At 42.7% G+C, this 20,444-nt stretch overlaps 1 long non-coding RNA gene across 1 annotated transcript; it reads left to right on the top strand.

Moving 5' to 3' along the window:
• Positions 1 to 7,122: 7,122 nt before the first annotated feature.
• Positions 7,123 to 9,221, top strand: LOC122489039. The gene is made up of 2 exons (XR_006298805.1): positions 7,123 to 7,321; positions 8,676 to 9,221. It is a non-coding gene; the product is annotated as an uncharacterized LOC122489039 (long non-coding RNA).
• Positions 9,222 to 20,444: the final 11,223 nt, after the last annotated feature.

The raw sequence follows: 20,444 nt of genomic DNA, 5'->3' as shown, positions 1-20,444 counted from the left end.
CTGCTTGGATCTTGACTGCTGCTATCTGAGTCATGCCCAGAAAATTCCTGGCACAAAGTCACAGGGTCCTGTTTTTCCGGAGTGTTGTGAGATCTCCTCTAGTGTCTATGGCTGACAACTCTCGGAAACCAAGTTCATTTTCACTGTTTTTTGTTCCCCCCCAAAGAAAATGAGAGAAACAGAAAGAGAGAAGGTAACAGAGCGTGAAGCTGACGGAACAGAGGTTGTATAGCGATCGTGATAAGTCCTATCCATTTTCATGTTCGGATATCATGGAGACCAAAGGTTGAGTTCTGGAATAGGGAAACCATCTTGTTTTGAAATTCTTCAAATGTTTCTGTCCAGATAGGGAGCTCTAGTCATGGCGAAGATGTTTATTCTGCCACTTGTCAGTTGTGCTGGCCTGAGCAACTGACTTGACATTTTTCTAGCACAGTCTCCTTATCTGTAAAACTGAGATAATAATGATGCCTATCGTGAGCTTAAATGAGATAATGCATCTGATGTTGTAGCATATGATAAAAACTCAATAAATGTCATTTATCGGTATTATTATTTCAAGGGAACAGCATAGTATTTTTCTAATTATTACACATTTCCTGGCTGTTCTAGGCACAGACTGCTTTTGTTCAGAAAAAAAAAAAATAACCTTCAAAAAGCACTTTTATTTCTCCAGGGGCTATAAAAATGTCTAGTCCTATTATAAAGACTTTTACTTTCAGCCCAACAGACATGCTCAGAAATGGACTGGACTCTGGGGCAGCTGGGCCTATGGGTTTAATGACATCAGACACATAACAACTGCTACTTTAGGCAAGTCTAGAAATACCCTCTGCCCTGCCTGAACCACATGGCAGGCCAAAATCAAGCAAGCTACACAGCTAAGAAATGGTTTTTAGGCTCTGGGAGCCGTTTTCATTAATTCTTTATCAATTACATACTGAGTATTTACTGAGTTCTTTAAGTGAAATGTGGTAGGCTAGTTGCTTTGGGGCTGTATAAAAATGTATAAGACACAATCTGGTGACCCACAGGAACAGAAGTATAGTAGAAAAATTTATGTGCAAAAAATAACCACAATAAAAGTAGGTGTAGAAACTACCATCAGAGCTATGTAAACATGGGAGCTCAGACTGTTCACTTTTTCTAACAAAAATAAATTTGGATTTTGCAGGATAATTATGCGTTGAAGAAAAAGGCATTCAATGAGGAGCAAATGGCAAAAGCAAATGTGTTAGGATTCTAAAAATGACTACTATCCTAGTAAAAAATGACTACATTTTATACTATGTGCTATACACACACACGTACTCACCTGATCAGATGGGCGCTAGGGAGTGTGTCTGAAGGCAGGTAAGGGATTAAGCTGCAAAGGTAAACTGGGATAAGAAGGAGATTTTTAACCCTTCAGCGATATCACACTTCTCTAACAGGACTAAAGGGCGTTCTCATCTGGGGTGGCCTATAGCTATGGGATCTGGTGGCAGGTGACTGAGTGAATATAGGTCTGGTCTGCTCAGCTTCTGGGGTTCAGCACCTATTAGGTAATCCTATTAGGTAGGGAGTGAAGGTATTGTTATGCCCACTTTACAGGAGGTAAGAATGAGGCACAGAAGGTTTAAATGACTAAGCCAGGGGGACTTGGAGAGTCATTTCCAGAGCTCAGAGTATCCAAATCTTGCTTGGCGGACTTCAAATGCACTTCCATTCTCACATCCAGGTTGTTATCCTGTGGCTATAATACTACATGTTGTTGATTTTAGAGTGGAAGGCAAAACATTCATGTCCAGAGATTACCGTAACAGATTAAAGTAAGCAGCAGCAAGCCCAGCGATTTGGGGCTGGTTGAACTGCATGTAAATTGTAGAAATGCTAAAGACTGTGGTTGTGCTCTTACTTATTTTTGAGGAGCTACAAGAGTGGTTCTAAAGGATTTGGGAGAGTCCAAGCACTTGAGCATTAGGAATTCATAGTTCATAGAATTTCAGAAGTGGGAGAAGTTTTGAAATCATCCAATTCCTTTATTTTACTAGTGAGGAAGCAAAGGTTCAGAGAAGTCAAGTGAATTGCCAAAGTCATATGGAGAGTGTAGTAAAGGACGTCCAGGTCTCTTTTCTCTTAATCTACTTGTATCAGTCAGGGTTCTCTAGAGAAACAGAACATGCCAAATCTATATCATCTATATCTATATCTATATCTATATCTATATCTATATATGTATTTATTGAGAGAGATTTATGTATTTTTATATATAAGATTCATATTTTTATATATAAAATAAATATATATGTGAACATTTATTTATTATGAGAATTGGCTCACATGATTATGCAGCCTGAGAAGTTCCATGATATCTGCCATCTGCAAACTGGCAATCTAGGAAAGCCAATGGTGTATGTTAATATGAGTATAAGTTCAAAAGCCTGAGAACCAAGGAAGCCAATGGTACAAATCCCAATCCAAAGACCAGAGAAGATGAGATGAGATGTCCCCACTGAAGCAAGGAGAAAGAGAGAAACAAAAAAGATGGGAAATTCTTCCTTCCTTTGCCTTTTGTTCTATTCAGGCCATCAACAGGTTGGAGGTGCCCACCCAAGTTGTGGAGGGCATTCAGTTTACCAAATCCACCAACTCAAATGTTCATCTCATCCAGAAACACCCTTGCAGACACACCCAAAGCTAATGTTAAATCTGAGAACCTTGTGGTCAGGCAAATTGACATATAAAATTGACCATCACACCACTGCTGATGGAGAATGAAGACCTATTTTCTTAGTCCTTTAGAATAAGTATTAAAAGTGGCAACAGATGAGATGGGAAAAGAATAATGGATTAAGGAGCGGAAGAGGGTGAGCTTAGCATTGCTGTGTGTGTCCAGAGGAGAAGATACTCCTGGGGCATTTACCAGAGCTGGGACACCAATGTGAAATTGTAAAGTGTCCTGCCTCCTTTTGGAAACACTGTCTTCAATTTCACCATGTTCAATTTTATCATGTCCTTCCCCAGATGAGGAAGTAGAAAAAGGTAAGTGGTCTTGAATATGTCTGAATTTTCAACTCAGAGTGACTGAGAAAATCACCAAATCGTATTAGATTTAAATGGGATTGATTAAATTGTTTCCTACATAAGAAAAATTGGAGGTTCAGAGTCATACGTTAAAATTGGTTGCAGAAAATAAAGTTAGGGTTCAGTAACACCTGAGAATACTACGGTAAAAATTCATATTTATAAGATTTCAGGTGAAAAAAATCCTGAGGTTTAAAAAAGCTTTTAAGCTTCTGTGCTATTGAACAGAGAAGGGTGAAAATTCCTGGTCTGTTCTACAGAGAAATTTAGTGATTTGCCCAAGGTCACAAAAATGAACAGGCTGGAGCAAAGATATGACCCAGGAATATGTCTATCCTTGACTTTTAGAATCTGTGCAAAGCAAAGGAATGCCACATGTTACTAGGTGTTGAGCAGGGTAGAATCCTTTTATAAATACACTGACCTCTTTGCGTTGAGGTACTTTAGGGCAGATATCCTTGGTTCTGCCCAGGGTGACCTGAAGCCCCTCTTAGTGATGCCTAGGTAGGCTGGAGAGACCTTTACTGTCCCAAGGGAAGACCAGACCAGGACCTCCAACCACTTGAAGAAGTCTGCCCTCCCTAAATCCGAAAGAGGAGATCCATAAGTTTGCCTAAGAATCCCTGGGACTTTAGAGAAGCAAAGGGCTGAGGACTGAACTTTGACATTTGAAGTTAGAGTAACTTGTATCCTGGACAACGAAAGACCTGTAGGCAAGAAGGAACACCAAGTGCCCTAAGAAGAAACTCATGAAAAGAGATGGGATAAATTGTACTGGTAACGTTGGCACAATAACTTCGAGTGTTAGGAAGAACAGGTTCAGATTATATAGATCCAGGCTTCAGCAGTGGACCCTGGTGCCACTATTGCTTGTGCATTGACCAGACTTTATATTTTTCTCTCTCACTGACCCACCACCTGTCCTTCTCGTATAGAGGGAACACTTTGGAATGAGTAAGCCTGTACTATTCTCAGTTCAGTTGGTAAGAGGGAACCTGAATAAAGTGATGCTGGATGTTTTTTTTCTAATAAAAAAATTGTGGGAATTCAAAAATTAACTGGGAGGGAGTAGAAAATAAAAAGTGATGTGATCTATAAACTGAAAAAAATGACTCATGCAGGCTACACAAGAATATCATCAGCTCTACTAATCTGTAGATAATTTTTTTAATGTCTTATTTATTTTTGAGAGAGAGAGAGAGACAGAGCATGAGCGGGGGAGGGGCAGAGAGAGAGGGAGACACAGAATCTGAAGCAGGCTCCAGGTTCTGAGCTGTCAGCACAGAGCCCAACGCAGGGATCGAACCCACGAACCGTAAGATCATGACCTGAACTGAAGTTGGATGCAGGCGCCCCAGGTAATTTTTGTTCTCAAATTCTCCAATTCAATATTTTAAAGAGCTCATGCACCTCAAATGTATTGGTGGATGCTATGGTGGAAAAGACAGGCATAGCAAGAATACTTTGGAAAAACTAAAAAAAGAAACTTTGTGAATTTCCGGGGAGAAGCTTCTATTATAATTATTTAATGAGACCCTAATTTTGAATGAAAAAATAATGTACTTAATGTTTTATCTTAGCAGGTTTTGCCAATTGTTCTTATCCGGTTTCTTCAGTTGACTGACAAAAAAGTACCAATAAATGCGCAGTTAGGTGAGCAAAATAATTTCTTGTATTTTTTTTTTTTTTTTTTTTTGGGACAGAGAGAGACAGAGCATGAACGGGGGAGGGGCAGAGAGAGAGGGAGACACAGAATCGGAAACAGGCTCCAGGCTCTGAGCCATCAGCCCAGAGCCCGACGCGGGGCTCGAACTCCCGGACCGCGAGATCGTGATCTGGCTGAAGTCGGACGCCCAACCGACTGCGCCACCCAGGCGCCCCAATTTCTTGTACTTTTATTCCCCTTAATTTGTGAAGGAGTGCCTTATTTCTTTTTACCCCATTGGGTACCTTAACAACACATATTCAAGGTTCGCTACAAAACAAATAGCACCTGGAAATGATTTAAGTGCAGTTATAGAAATAATATACAAGAAGATTACTTCTGACCTTGAACTTGCATGCCAGTGATAAGCATTACATCTGTACCTATTCAGTTATTTCCATTATTAATTTTGCTGCTGGCTCCCTTTGGAACTTAAAACAAATCATCTGTTTGTATCAATTGCCTTCTTCAAAACAATAATAAATAATGTTATTCTTAAAAATCCACACACAAAAAAATGAAAATTCAAACTCTTTTTCAACAGGCTACAGTGCCTTTTAGAGGCAACTGTCCTCAAGCAGAAAGAAATGAGAGAAAAAGCCCTTTCATAACATGAGCCGGAAAATGGGTCTCCCTGTGGCGCAGGAGATAGGAGGTTTCTTTCTGGTGGTGCTCCCTGGATTTCACAGAAGACATGTATTTTGGGAGATTCAGTTTGAGTGTTCACAGAAAACTGTGTATAATACACTTCTACAAATACCATGTTGGTCATTGGGAAAAGAAAGACATACAAGAGAAAGTCACAGAGAAATGTAATAAAAGCTTGATTATTTTGGCAAATATGCTATGTTTAAGCATTCATTTGTTTTTTGGACTCTGTAGTTTAAACTCCATAAAGATGATTTGGCGTATTGGCCTCTTCCTTGGCTAGTTTATGGGCCCAGATCATGTACGTCTACTCTAACCTCACCTACTAACGCGCTAATTGGCTTTTCCAATCCAGCAGTTCATAGCTATGTGCACTCTGGCCATTGCGATTCTGAGAAAGATGGGCAAGTTGGCTTTCTCCACTCTTCTACCAAACCTCTGCTCAACACTTCTCGGAGGTGCTGTACAAATCAGATAATTGAAGAAGTTCCTGATAGCTTTGCTCTCTTCTTCCTTACATAGTTACCTTTTTGGTGACTATATTTGCCCATAATTTAGAATCACTCAGTGGGTTAAATGGGCGTGTGGAAGTGAATGAAACCCCATTCAAAACTCCATTTGTGGAAACAGATTTGAAATATGGAATTCACAATGCGTGTGGCCAGACAATAACATCCTGCAAAACAGCTAAGGATTTGAACTTCTCAACCATTTCACGTCCACTTCACTTCTCGTGCCACGGGCTGTTAGCAGCTTTTCTGGCACATGTCAGCAATGCCCTGTGACACCAATGCCTTAATTTCTTCTAGGAGGGTTGCAGGTTCATGTTTCTGAAGTCCAGACCGGATTACTCACGAAACTCCAGCCATAGTTCTGTGCTCTCCACGGCCTGTTCCATGTAATTTCATTTAACCCATAGATTCATATTTGAAGATTGCGGGGCATAGGCTACAATTCCTTAGCATGACTGAGATGACCAGTACAACCTATGTAGGCACCAAACCCTGCCATGTGGTAGAATACAGGATTTGGAGTGAGAAGCAAGCCCCAGCTTTCCCTTGTGTAACTATGTGGTTTCTCCCATATATTCGCCGTTCCTTGTGCCAACCTTGGATCTCTGAAGGTCAGCTTTATCCTCTGGTATGTAGGACTGTATTGCTGAATAACGTAGCCAGGAAATACATGGCTAGTTCTCGTACAGTTTGCTATGGGCCTTGATGCTACATCATTTCAAATGGAAAACAGAAACTCACCCACTCTTCCCAGAAGCTCAACTTTTGAGGCTGTCGGAGGAGCTCCCGTGCATGTTTGCTGGAAAGAGCTCAGAGATACGAGAGTTCAGTTTGTGGAGCACAGCCAGGGTCTAAGGCTCCTTCCCACAAATACATACACTGTAATGGTGGAAAGGCCAAGGATTGTGGAGAGGTCTTGAGCCAAGCATAGAGTCACTGCTCCACTCCTTGGATCTGTGCCAGTCTCTCCACTCCCAAGTAAATGTGGGATAATGTATTGTGCTCTTCCAAGGCAAAGCAGATCAGGGAAATTATTTTATGAAAAGTACCTGGGAGTTTTGCCAAGCTCATTTTTGGTTCATTATACCATCTATTATTAATACATTATCACATAATGATCACTTGGCCTGATGTTTTTTTACCCCATGAACACAGTGGTGGTTTTTCCCCCTTCTGTGTTTGCAGACAATGTAACTGAGTCATCGTCAATGTTGAATTTTAAAATTTGATCATCTGAATATTGGAAGAAAGAATCATTCTAATGATTGCAGTTCTTCTGAGCAGTTCTTAACGTATTTTGTCACAAGGCTCACATTTCAGAAGATAGAGAAAAGAAAAATAAAATTACCATTATGGACTGAAGTCTGAGAAGCTGGTAAAAAAATGTGAGGTGGAGTGAAGTCATAAAGAATGTTGGGAGAAAGTAATTATATCACCATAGTTTTCATCATAAACTTGGAGGACATACAGAGAAAACACAATACACAGGTTTTTAAGTGATCAGACAAAAAAAAAATAGGAACACTTCCATGACTGGAAGTTTTAAATAGTAAAGAAAACTCAAAAGGAATGAGATTTCCAAAATATTGTAGTGATACAATCTTGGAAGATCTTGATAATAAGGCAGTTAAGGAACTAGCACAGTAGGAAAGGCTCGCTGTTTACTTTTAGAAGGTATTTAGGCCAGAAATGGAAGGGCCGGGGGCACCTGGGTGGCTCAGTTGGTTGAGTGTCCTTCTTCTGCTCAGGTCATGATCATGCAGTTCATGAGTTCAAGCCCCGCATGTGTTGACGGCTCAGAGCCTGGAGCCTGTTTCCGATTCTATGTCTCCCTCTCTCTCTGGCCCTCCCCCACTCATGCTCTGTCTCTCTCTGTCTCAAAAATAAATAAACCTTTAAAATTTTTGTTTTTAAGATGCGCCTGGTTGGCTTAGTCGCTTGAGCATCTGACTTCGGCTCAGGTCATGATCTCACGGTTCGTGGGTTCGAGCCCCGCGTCGGGGTCTGTGCTGACAGCTCAGAGCCTGGAGCCTGCTTTGGATTCTTTCTCTGCCCCTCCCCCACTTGTACTCTGTCTCTGTCTGTCAAAAATAAATAAATGTAAAAAAAATTTTTTTAATGTTTTATTTATTTTTGAGGGAGAGAGAGAGACAGAGTGTGAGTGGGGGAAGGGCAGAGAGAGACACACACACACACACACAGAATCCAAAGCAGGTCCAGGCTCCAAGCTGACAACACAAAGCCCGACACGGGGCTTGAACTCACGAATGGACAGATCATGACCTGAGCTGAAGTCAATGCTTAACCGACTGAGCCACCCAGGTGCCCCCAATTTTTTTGTTTTTAAAAAGGAAAGGTCAGTGCATAAAGAAGAATCTATTTTTATTTTCAAAATTTTTTATTTGTTTCTTTATTTACTTATTTATTGAGAGAGAGAGAGAACAGAAGCAAGGGAGAGGCAGAGACAGAGAGAGAGAGAATCTGAAGCAGGCTCCAGGCTCTGAGCTGTCAGCACAGATCCCAAAGCAGGGCTTGAACCCACAAACCATGAGATCATGATCTGAGCTGAAGTTGGACGCTCAACCAACTGAGCCACCCAGGTGTCCTAAGAAGAATCCATTTGTAGAGACCCACATGGGATCTGTTTACAAAAAGGACTCATGTGTGGTCCTATTTTATTCATCTTTATAACTCCAGCATCTACTGTAATGTGACAGTCACCACTGTTTCCTTCTTGATTCCAGGGTTTGGAGAAATTTTAACACAAGTTCTTATAATAAGTTGCTGATGAGATTCCAGCGTCATTGTTGATAACATGTGATGACACGTGGAGAATAAGGGAGGCATCAAAAGATGCAAAAATACCGTGGCAGAGACATCTAGTTGCTCACCCCAAGAGTCAGTCTCTTTTTCTTCTTTCCTAACAGGACTAAAGTGAACTAAACAGAAGTAACGAAACTGATTTCATTTGGGGCAATGTTTTCAATGGCTGGTGACGATATTCTGGCCAAGGAAATCCAAGAGCAGGTGTTAATGCGAGTTCTGGGTTGACCAAGATCACTGAGCCAGGAAGAGTGGCTCTTTTTTCTCTCTGCTGTTCTGGCAACTGTCATCCTGTAATGAAGCCATCTTGGGTCATGGCAGAGTCCGAAAGAGGGAGGTTATGAGCTGAGAACAGTGAAAGTGACAATTGAGACATGGATTCTTCATGGCTCCACGGACTGTCTGCCACTGACCTATCTCTGGATTCTCTTATTTCAGAAAAAAATAAAACACATCTATTTGAATGAGATTATGTTATTAATGGTGAATGTGTTATGCAACTGAACCTAATCCTACCTGATAAAATATCCAGAGTCTGTAGACGGGCTTCAAGGACTAGACACAAGTGTGTGTAAATCCCAGGAAAAACCCTTGAAGAGAATTCTAAGTCACTTTGAAAGCACTTTGGGAAAGAAATTGTGATTTATAGGGGATAAGACACATTCAAAAAGAATAATTATTGCCAAATTACCTTCATTTATTTGGACCTCGTTATCAGATTAGTAGCTTTCATTTAACAGCAAACACTTGGGGAAGATTGACTACTTGCCAGGTGCTCTTTGAAGTACTTTACATGTATTTTTTTATAATCATCGCACAGGTACTGTGAAAATCCTCACCCTGCAAACGGTGAAACCAAGGCACTAAGGTTTATATAACCAATCCAATGAGACACGGTTATGAAGGGATGGAGACACGACACAGCCCGAATAGCCTGAGTTCAGAGGTCGCTCTAACTCGTACTCTACATTGTCCTTTAGAGGAAAGCCGTCGACAACCAGTGGATTACAATTTTGCCACTAGACACAATCTCATAATAGTGGCATGGAGACATGGGAGATGAGCACTTGGATAAATTCATGATGCTCAACCACTGTCAGCCTGGAAGTCTCCTGACATATGTCAAGGTTCTTAATCCATTCATGTTTAGAGTTTTATTAACGGCTGCAGACACAGAAGATATCTTTTATCAAGCGTGTGAGGACCAAAATAAGTTTAGCCTGCAAAAGAGAACACCTGTGGAAACATGGGAGGTCTCATTAAAATAATTATTCCATAATTTTAGAGCCTTAGCAGTCTCCAACATCATCAGTTTAGTGGCCCTTCCTGGAGGCAAGAAGGCAAAGTGGTACAAAACCCATGGGGACAATATTTTGCAATACTGTAAGAATTGACAATATACTGAAAAAACATGTGCATTTACCCTTTAATCCAGAAATTCCATTTCTAGGGCATTATTGCAAAGATACACTAGTGAAAATGAAAAAAAAAAAAAAAAGCAGCAAAGCAGCACAAATTCATAAAGCTCTCCATTGTATACTAATTACATATAACTTAGTTTCCTTAACAAATAAATTGTAAGAAAAAAATAAAAATGAAATGGACAGAGGGCACCTATAGAGTCAAAGAGACTTAACTAATTGTAGTGACAGGTCCTTATTTGCATCCTGATCCAAGCAGAGAGAGACGGGCGGGGAGAGTACATGTTGGAGAAAGATGAACCCTGCCCTTAGAGTTAAGATACTTAGGAATTGTTTTTAATTTGGGAGAGAATAATAATGGCATTGGGGTTGTTACAAAGTCAGAGCCCTTATGTCTCAGAGAAGCTTTAAATCATTATGGATGACTTGATAATGGTATCAGGGATTCGCTTCAACACAAACCCAGGGAGGAGGGAACGAGGGTGAAGGTAAAGGTGAAATCAGATGAATCTCAAGCTGATATCTTTACAGCTGGGTGTCGACTAAAAGGAGCACTCATTATCCCATTATACTGATTTTTGTACGTTTGAAATTTTGCATTGTAAAAAGTCATCCTTAAACCGTATCTCTGTTGAAACTAAAATATTCAATTTGCCAAAAAAAAAAAAGTTTTCCCACTTGAAACGTACGGATGCAGATCTTTAAAAAAAGAAACTCACCAAGAAGGAAACACAATGAAATCCTTAAGGAAAAACTCACTGAATTTAAGCACAGGTCATTCATTCGATCTTTCGCAGAGCTAAGGAGCCAATCTGGGACTCCAGAAACTTACTCCAGTGGTCTATTTTGTGGCTGGCTTGCAGTCAAAGGGCACTGATGTCAAAGGCAGTGCACTGTTTCCTGGGTTGCTGGAGGGGAACCAATCAACCAAAGTTCTACAGAGACATATTTCGACTCAAAATAACAAAAAGTCTTTCCTACAATTGGAGCTACTGGGCAGCACAATGGGATTTTTCTCTAGGTTCTGCACAGCCCCAGGCGGGGTGAATGCCTGGATAGAGGCTTGAGGGCCCCTGGTATTGTAAAGGATGTGACAAAGAAAATTCCTGTATCAGCTTCGAGGCTGCGCGAGGTGACCTTGAACCTCCGTTCCTAGTTGATGATGCCATAATTCTATAATGAGAGGATCCTTCTTGTTTCGACACATAACCCATAACTCTTGCTGGAGGGCCGGCATGCACCAAGGGCAGCATTAGTACCTGACTTGAGAGAAAAACACTTGATTGTAAGAAACAAACTGATACAGTCCTTCAACAAACTAAAAGCTTGAAGACTCAAAGTATTAATGCTAAATATTTACAGTTGTAGTAGTTTGGCTTTTAATGCATATATTGAATTCTTAGAAAGTGCAATGGGCTAGGAAATAGACCATAGAGAATAAAGGAGACCGGGCCCTGGTCCCAGTTCTGAGTGCCCAGATGGGTCTGGGACCCCCTGCCTCTGCTCCCCCTCTGCTGGGAGCTGCCCATGGCCCACCATTCCTGACCAGCTATTTCCTGCATGGAAACTTGCTCCTAGACAAAGTTCTGATACCTACCTTGTAGAGCCAAGTGTGAGCTAAAAGCAACATGTCGCCATTCTCAACCATGTTTCTTAAAGCTTTATTTCTAACCAGAGTGACAAGGCTTATTTTTCTTAAAAAAAAAAAAAAAAAAAAAAGAATTCCTAGTGTCAACAAATAAATGGGGTGATAATTGAGGTTGGAGTTCTGGAATGGTACAGTATAACCGGCCCAGCTATTCTGATGATTACAGAGAGAAGTTAACTCCATGGTCTACATCACAGTGGGTCAGGGCCCTGCTGCCTCAGGCCAAAGGTGAATGCCATCTAGGACCTCAGAGTTAGCCTTGCAAGGACAGATCAGGAAGGATATAGTGCCAGCCTTCCAGAGAGATCCATAAGGGAGTCCATTCTGCCCCTGTGATACTATTAGCTTCTCCTCCCTGCCACTTTTTCCTCTGATTGTCAGTGACGTGGATCTCGGCTCCATTTTATATGGGATATTTATGATATAATTCTAATAGCCCCTGCTTTTCAAGAGATGGTTATAAACACCAGATGGATATTACAAGAAAATTGAATTGCTCTGTGGTGAGTGAGATATGGAAAGGCCTTTTCTGAACCAAGCAATAGACAGAATTGTAACAATAAGTTGTGTTTGAAACAAAATGGTTCCTAGATCAGGGGTGACACTGCCTTTTGTAAAGTGTGAAGCTGTTCCTTCTTCTGGGTAGAATGAGGATTTAAAAAAAAAGAATAACACGGATATGTTATGATCGGCCTTAACTCACAAATATCTACCTATATCTATGAATACAACAATAAGAGTCTTTAAAAGGCTACAGATTTAATGTTTCCATGCTTGATGGAGAGCAAATCTGATTTGTCCCTGCAGATAAATTATCTTGAGCTCTAGAGTTCTAAAGGGTTGACTTCCAACAGTCACCTGCTAGATTTCCAACACATCCATTACTCAATTATATCTCCTCTTTTACATTTCAGGCCCTACGTCAACGTGCCCTTGACATTGCCTTTCAGTTCACTCTCCCATCTTCCTTAATCATTTCAGCACCTAACTCACAATTTTGCTTCTTTGTGTGACCTCTGCCAGCATCCTTGGTGTCCTATCAAGTTTATGACCCTTCTGGAACCTTACCATAGTGCGTAACAGCTTGTATCGTAAGTTTTATAAACACATTTTTATCCACCTGTAGACTCGAACTATAGCAAAAGTTGCATTTCCCATTCAGAGAATGCTCTGCTGCAAATGTGAGCTTACCCGACGTCTGCTATGACCCTGTGTGTGGTGGGACAGCTTTTATCTCGGGCTCACCCTGTCCACCATCCCCATCACCTAAATCCTGCATAGAGGCTGGCATCTACCAAGGTTACAATCACAGAAGAGGGCTTTGAAAAATGTAATCGGGCTGAGAAGGAGATGTACTTTTAGGCACATTTGTGAGAAAAGTGGCAGGAAGTTAACCTCAGTGCAAAATGTTCGCTTACCCCTCCCTTTCCACAGGCCAGATCACCATGAGGGACCCGCACTCCTTGCCAGTCTCCAAGCTTTCAGTGGCCTCTGTTCAGAGGTGGGTCAAACACCGAGTACCTCACCCCAGGGGCAGAGGCAAGTGGCAGCAACAGGGATTGTTACTTCGTTTTAGTTTTTGTTCAGTGGGCAGCGATCGGAGGATAATGAGGCTGCAGGAAAGGGCACGCATCGGGCGGAACAGGGGCCTCTCTTGTCCAACAGTGGGGCTCTCGAAGGCCCTGTGACCACAGATGGAGCTGGAGGGCAGACTGGAGTAGGTCACAGAAGTTATTTTCAAGTCATCACCATCTCATGGGTTTTGAATGTATTATTTGACATTATTAAAGGTCCCCTAAGGTTCCACATAAGCCCTTTAGCCAGCTAACAGTTAAAGTTTTATGTCCCAAAGTAAGTAATGAGTGTTGGGGTTATAACTGTGAATCGCTCCATCTCAAGGTCTAGGTAAAAGTACAGCTTTGGATGAGGAAGGACTGAAAAGGGGGTATTTCTAGAAGCAGGTGCCAAAACAGGGCTCTGGGCCAATTTGTTGAAAGCTAATTTACTAAAATTAACTTCATGAATGACCAATATCCCGACTCACTGAGAGCTTTGTTTGTAAATTTTCATTTAGTTCCTTCCCCTACCTCTGCCTCTCCTAGACCGTGGCTCCGAGCATGACCCTGCCTCTCTAAGAAAACCTGGGAAAGCCTCTGAGAGGGGACAAGAGAAAGCACAGGTTAAGATAAAACAAACTTAAGGGTCCCCAAAGTTTTGCAAATTGAGCATTTGGCAAGTTGTTTTTCAGTCAATTGATGGCTGGGGACACTGACTTGCCTTCCCCAGAGCAAAGCTATCTCTCACTTGTCTCTCTCTTACCTAGCACAGGCTCCTGTCTCTTTTACACTCAGTTAAAATAAGAAGGGATGATATCTGCAAAGACATGAATTCCCAACTATGCACACTTGCGCCCTGAAAGATGACAGATGTGCACACCTGTGTGTACAAACCAGTACGGAGTTTGAGTCCCTGGTTGAAGAAAGACTTCCGAAAGGTCATCTCTTTCCCCTATGCAAACAATCTCACCTTGTTAGGCCACCTTGGGGGAAAAAATCACCAGAATTCTTGTGTGAGTCTTTCTGGCCATGGTGGGTCTTTTAGTTACTAAAACCGAGTAACCGGGGGCGGGGGGGGCACCTGGGTGGCTCAGTCTGTTAAGCATCTGACTCTTGATTTTGGCTTAGATCATGATCTCACAGTTGTGAGTTCGAGCCCTGTGTTGGGCTCTGCACTGACAGTGTGGAGCCTGCTTGGGATTCTCTCTCTCTCTCTCTCTCTCCCTCTGCCCCTCTCCCGCTCTTTCTCTATCTCAAAAATAAATAAACATTAAAAAAAAAAAACCCTGAGTAACCAAATTAAGCATTGTTCCAACCTGGATCCCCATGCCCAGTCCCTCTCTGATTTTCTTGGCTGTGAATATTTCCCAGTAAAGATCCCGAGTCTCTATAAAAGCATCAGTCTATGCAAGAGGCATTGTTTCATCGTCTCAGATGCCTTAAATGCCAGAGCCTCCCACCGCATGGCCCTGTTTCTTCCGCTGCTACACATTCTTATCTTTTATTGCTTACATCAGAATCTTTGCCCATTAGAAAGGTCCTTACAGAAAATGTCAGAAATTCAAAAGAAAACGACAGAGGAATACAAATTGGAACAACAACAAAATACCACTTTTAACTTACAAAGTTGGCAGAGCATACAAAAAGGAACTGTATCAGTGTTTGCTTAGAACTGGTGAAAAGACAAATTGGCATCATGTGTCTGGAAGGACCTTTGCAAACACACACTGAGTATCTTAAAATGACTGTTGATCTTTAATTTCTCTGCTAGGAATTTTCCTAAGGAAATACATACGTATACAAAGACTATCACCCCAATGATGTTTACCATTGTAAAAAAAATGGAATTATCTTTAATGTCCAATCTTATGGTACCAGCTGAATATATTATGCTACATTTATACGACATATGATAAGGAATACTATGCAGGTATTAAAAAATTATCACAATATAGTAAAGAAGGAAAACAACAGAATTAAACCAGTATGTATACACTTTGTAGCATAGCATTTATAATGTTAGAACAGAAGGCCTTCAATTCATATACTAAATTAAATAACAATTATCTCTAGGTCGCGAGATTATGGGTGAATTTTATCTTTGCTTATTTTCCAGATCTATACTTTCCAAATTTTCTACACATGACATGTCTTCAATGTCATAAAATGGGTTTTGCCCTCTTCCTTATTTTTCTTTAAAAATATTTTCATGATTTTCCTTATAGATAATTAAGTAAGGAAAGGGGTAAAACAACCAAAAAGCCCTATTACCCTACCCGAAAGAACTGCATAGCACCTTTCCTCTCCTTTAGCCAGTATCTTCTTTAGAATACGGTATCAGAAGAGATCACCAACACATTTGAGGGAAACTGAAAACAAAAGAAAGCGAAACGCACACACACAAACCATTAAACAGTGAAACAGCCGCAAGATGCAAGTGATTTCAAAAGAAGAAAATCAAACAGTACTCAGTTCCCTGTCCGTTCTCTAAACTCAAGCTGTCTGCTAAGCCCAGTAAATTCAGGAAGCGGTTGTTTTCCTCCCTCCCTCTCTCTCTCCTTTAGAACGAGCTGTATTCACGCAGCTGCAAAGGCTGGTAGGACCCCTTGCTGCAGGATGGGGGAGAGAACGCAGAGCAGAAAAAGATCCACGGTGCACAATCAGGCGCGTAGCTCAGCGAAGGCATATAGGGGCTGCTCAGGGAAGGGTGCCTATAATAACTGCTATTATTTTTTACTTAAAAAATGTAAAAATCAGGACAGCCCCTTTTGGAGGAAAACAAGCAGGAGCACTGAACTAGCGTCACCCAGTTCCCAGGCAGCTGACCGCTGTGCACAGCAGCAAGTCAACCAGAAGAACTACTGAGCCGTTTCCGGGGTTTCACGGGAAGGATGAAGAGTCCTGAGAGCCCGTATCCCCTTAGGGGAAGTAGGTCACTTGGGCCCCAGATGTGCCTCTCAGCCCAGACTCAAGCCTGCGTCAGCACCTGCCGGTTGGCCGGTCACCGGGCGGAGCGTGCGCCCTTGGCGTTGCATAATCCTCCCGGGGCTGCCTCGCACCGCGCGCTTGTCGTAGGCTCCCCCTGCTGGAGCAACGGGGAAACGGCGCGTTCCCGGACCTGGGCTCCTGGCCCCAAGCTTTCTCCACTTGTCTTTTCCCACCGCGCCATCACCAGAAGGGAATTTTCTGCAGAGGAGGAGAAGCAATGAACCTTAACCCCGCAGCATAAAGCATCCACTGGAGCATCCGTCAGTAGACACTTGCAATGGGAGGAAGGGCTCATTCTCAACAGTTTCCTCACATGCTCCAATTCTTGTCTTAAGCCTGTGCACCAAGGCGTGGGGAGGCCAGGCCTCCGTCTAGCAGAGCAGAGCAGAGACCCGGCCATAGTGTCCCAGGGGAGCACCAAGAGACCGGTGTCTTGCTTTTAACCGCGCATCATACCACAGAGGCAGAAGGACCCTCAGACTACAGGGACGTCCTAAGCTTTCTCTCCTCCCTTCCCCTTCCCTACCTTCCCCCTGCACCCCCACTTCCCCACCCCCCCCCCCACCCTTCCCCACTTAACTCCTGTCTGGACCAATGCCCCTTGAAGTGAGATTCAACTAGCAATAAGAATATCAGAGGCATTCAGTCTTGCCTCTGACTTGTCTTTTCAAAAATTTACGACCACTGAGCTTGGGTGGGCTGTGTCAGCCCCAAATTTCCCATACCACGGTGCCCTTGCACTTAGAGAAAGGCGGTGTCCTAATTGTGCGACCGAGAAAAAGTAACCGATACCGTCACCTTCCCTTTGCTCTGTGACAGATGTGACACATCTCTCACCGGAGCTGTGGCTGAAGTGTGTCCAGGGTGAGTAGAGACCGAGGGGCTGACCGTGTTGTGCAGGCGAAAACCACGTGCCCCCAGAGTACTCTCTCAGAATCTTTTAGGGAATCCTTGACATTTAATTTTGGTCCACGTTATTTATGATCTTGTCTTCTCGTGGCTCTCAATCCTAGCTGCCCTTCAGAATCACCTAGGGAGCTTTTAAAAATCGCTGATGTTCAGGCTGTGAATAATTAAATCAGAACCTCTGGGGAGTGGATCCAGGTCGTCTGTATTTTTTTTTTTTTTTTTTAAGATTCTCAGGTAAGTACAAGGATCAGCCCAGGTTTAAAAACACTGCCCTAGTCTTTACTTTCCTAGCTTGAAAGATACGACCTGATACAAAATAGGAACTCAGCAGTGTTTGATGAATGAACAAATTAATAACAAGGAATGAAAAGCAGCCTGTGTCTAGTAAAAGAATCGATTCTTGCTTGGAGGCTGTGTGTGGGGGTGGGGGGGGTGGGGGGGGAGACCCAGACCCAGACCCAGACCCAGGACAGGAAGGAGTTGGAAGAGGGGAGGAATTTGAAATCTCCCAACTGATTAGGAAGAGAGGATGGCAGGGTTCCCTGTGTTTCAGCGAGTTAATGTGCCTGCAGAGCCTTGTTGAGCACACAGAGCATGTGGAACTTGGGGCACCCGGGAATGGTTGAAGCAGAGCATCAGGGTGCCACGTGTTGAGTGGGGACGGGACACAAACCCATCCAAGAGACTCAGGAACAAGATACCCATGCAGGGAGTCTCGGCACATCCGGTCTGCCACCCAAACTAGCAGGTGAACTCACTGAGATCAGAAGTAGTATATTTCTCAGACCCTTTCTGGAAAGTTTCCCCACACACCTGGAAGTGGACTGGCTTCTCAAGTGAGTGTAAACAGTAGGGCAACTGAAAGAAAAATTAAGGACAGAATTCAAGTTCAATGGGATTGCAAATAATTAAAACTCATGCAGTAAGTGTGGCACCAGACAGAGCCCTTCTGGGACAAGTGGATTGCTAAAAAGGAGCTAAGTGGTTAAGACATGCGCGGAATGAAAACAGGTCTCGGGTAGGACTAAGCTGGCCCTCAGGAATTGTATCTCCAGGCTTGAAGCTGACCAATTTTTCATAAACAGCGAAGATTGGTTCCTTTCTCATGTTTAGATTCAAAAGAGGATTAATAGCTTAGAGTTTCTGTCAATGCTTGAAGCAAAACAGTGTACCTTATTAGTCACTTCAGAATGACCTGCTTCATAATTCAGTGGTATCAGTTCTCTCCCCAGCTAACATTTCAAATATAACTGGCTCATTTAACACAATGGAATAGTTAGATAAATGTGGAAGCTCTTAGGTAAAAGTGGAAGGAAAAAAAAATTGTTTTTCTATCCTGGGTTGGGGGACAGGGCTTTGATGAGGTCTTGGACCCTCACAAATATTCCCTGATTTGACATTAAGAAGCCTTGCCCAGTCTCATAATTCTGTAATTCCCAGTCGACTGTTACAATGCATACTCTGAATGCTCAGATGATCTGAAGTTTCTCCTTCCTCCAACTTGAACCCAAGTGAGGCTTTGGAGATGAGAAAGATGGGTGGGAGCACAGGTGGCCCTCTCACTACTTTCTTACTTGCTAGTTGTCTTTTAATTGCTCTGAGGTTGGGGGTGAAGGGTTAGAGGGTGGCACAGTTGTCATCTGGTGCTGGTGACCTTGCAGACGCATTACATGTTTGAAGGTCTCCTGTGGGATGTCTGTTTGCAAGTCTTTGGAGGTCCTTTCTCTGGAGACGTGAAGCTCTCTCCAAATGGGAAATGCCTGTCACCTGTCATCTGGCAGTTGCCTGCAGCTTCTAGCTCAGTCTCTGCACTTTGGTGCTCCACCCCTCTCTTGGGTCATACGTGGCTCCAGGCATTCCCCATGGGTGACCTTTTTCTAGCTTATCTCAACCCAACTCCCCCAAAGGTTCATACTTCTTTTCTGACAAACTCAAGCCTTTGCCTTGCTTAAGTGAGGGGACACCCGGCTCATTCTCCTATAGGAGGCTTACACACATGTCCTCTGACCTTTAGACTTTTAAGCATATCTTGGAATTTGGTCCTCATGTTCCCTACATTCCCAGACACACAGAAACAACTCTCCACAAGTCTCCTTAAAAACCTTTCCACTTGGGCTTAAGGTAAGGGGCACCCATTCCTTTTCCCATGTTGGCAGGATCTAAGGAACGTAACTAACTCCAGATATGTCCTCCGTACCTTTCCATCTTAATCTCTCAAAAACTTGCAAGTGAGGTCGAGCATCTCACTTTAGAAGAGAGAGGTTGTTGGCACTTGTGGAAGTTTTAAAATATATTTATAATTTGTATTAACATCTCGCTTTGAAAAGCGGAAGTTAATTTCCTTACCCTTGTGTGTGGCTGGACTTAGGGGCTTATTTCTAGAAAATAGAACAGAAACAAAGTGATGAGATTTCCAAGATAAGGTCATAAAAAGGCATTGTAGCTTCCTTCTTGCTTCTTTTCTTTTTTGGATCACTTGCTGTGGGAGAAAACAGCTGCCGTATTGTGAGGACACTCACACAACCCCTGGAGAGGTCCATGTGGCAAGAAACTAAGCCTCCTGTCAACAGCCTTCTGGGTAAGCCACTTTAACAATGGATCTTCCGTCCTCAGTCAAGCCCTTGCCAACATCTTGTTTACAACCTCATGAGGGACCCTGAGCTAGAATCACCCACCTAAGTTGCTCCCAAATTTCTGGCCCACAGAAATTGTGGGATATAAGAAAAGTCATAGTGATGCTTTTGTTGCATTATCATGGACTATAAAATAGTAACTTCACCTTTTTAAAAAGAAATTAATGTTTATTTTTGAGAGAGAGACAGAGCATGAGTAGGGGAGGGGCAGAGAGAGAGGAGACGCAGAATCCAAAGCAGGCCCCAGGCTCTGAGCTGTCAGCACAGAGCTCGACGCGGGGCTCAAACCCACGAACCAGGAGATCATGACCTGAGCGAAAGTCGGTCACTTAACCGACTGAGCCACCCAGGCACTCCAGTAACTATGCCTTTTGAGAAGTACCAGGGAGAGTTGCACAGGGCAGAAGCTGGCAAGACCCCACCCATATCTCCAGAACTCTTAGCACTCCCCTCAGTTCTACTGCTTTTTTTTTTTTTTTTTTCCTGCAAGCCAAGTGAGAGTCTCTACCTGAGGGCTTCCTCTGGCCACAGGAGC

This window comes from Prionailurus bengalensis, chromosome B2 (assembly GCF_016509475.1).
Source record: "Prionailurus bengalensis isolate Pbe53 chromosome B2, Fcat_Pben_1.1_paternal_pri, whole genome shotgun sequence".
Classification (NCBI taxonomy): domain Eukaryota; kingdom Metazoa; phylum Chordata; class Mammalia; order Carnivora; family Felidae; genus Prionailurus; species Prionailurus bengalensis.
This window is presented reverse-complemented; position numbering and strand designations above follow the sequence as displayed.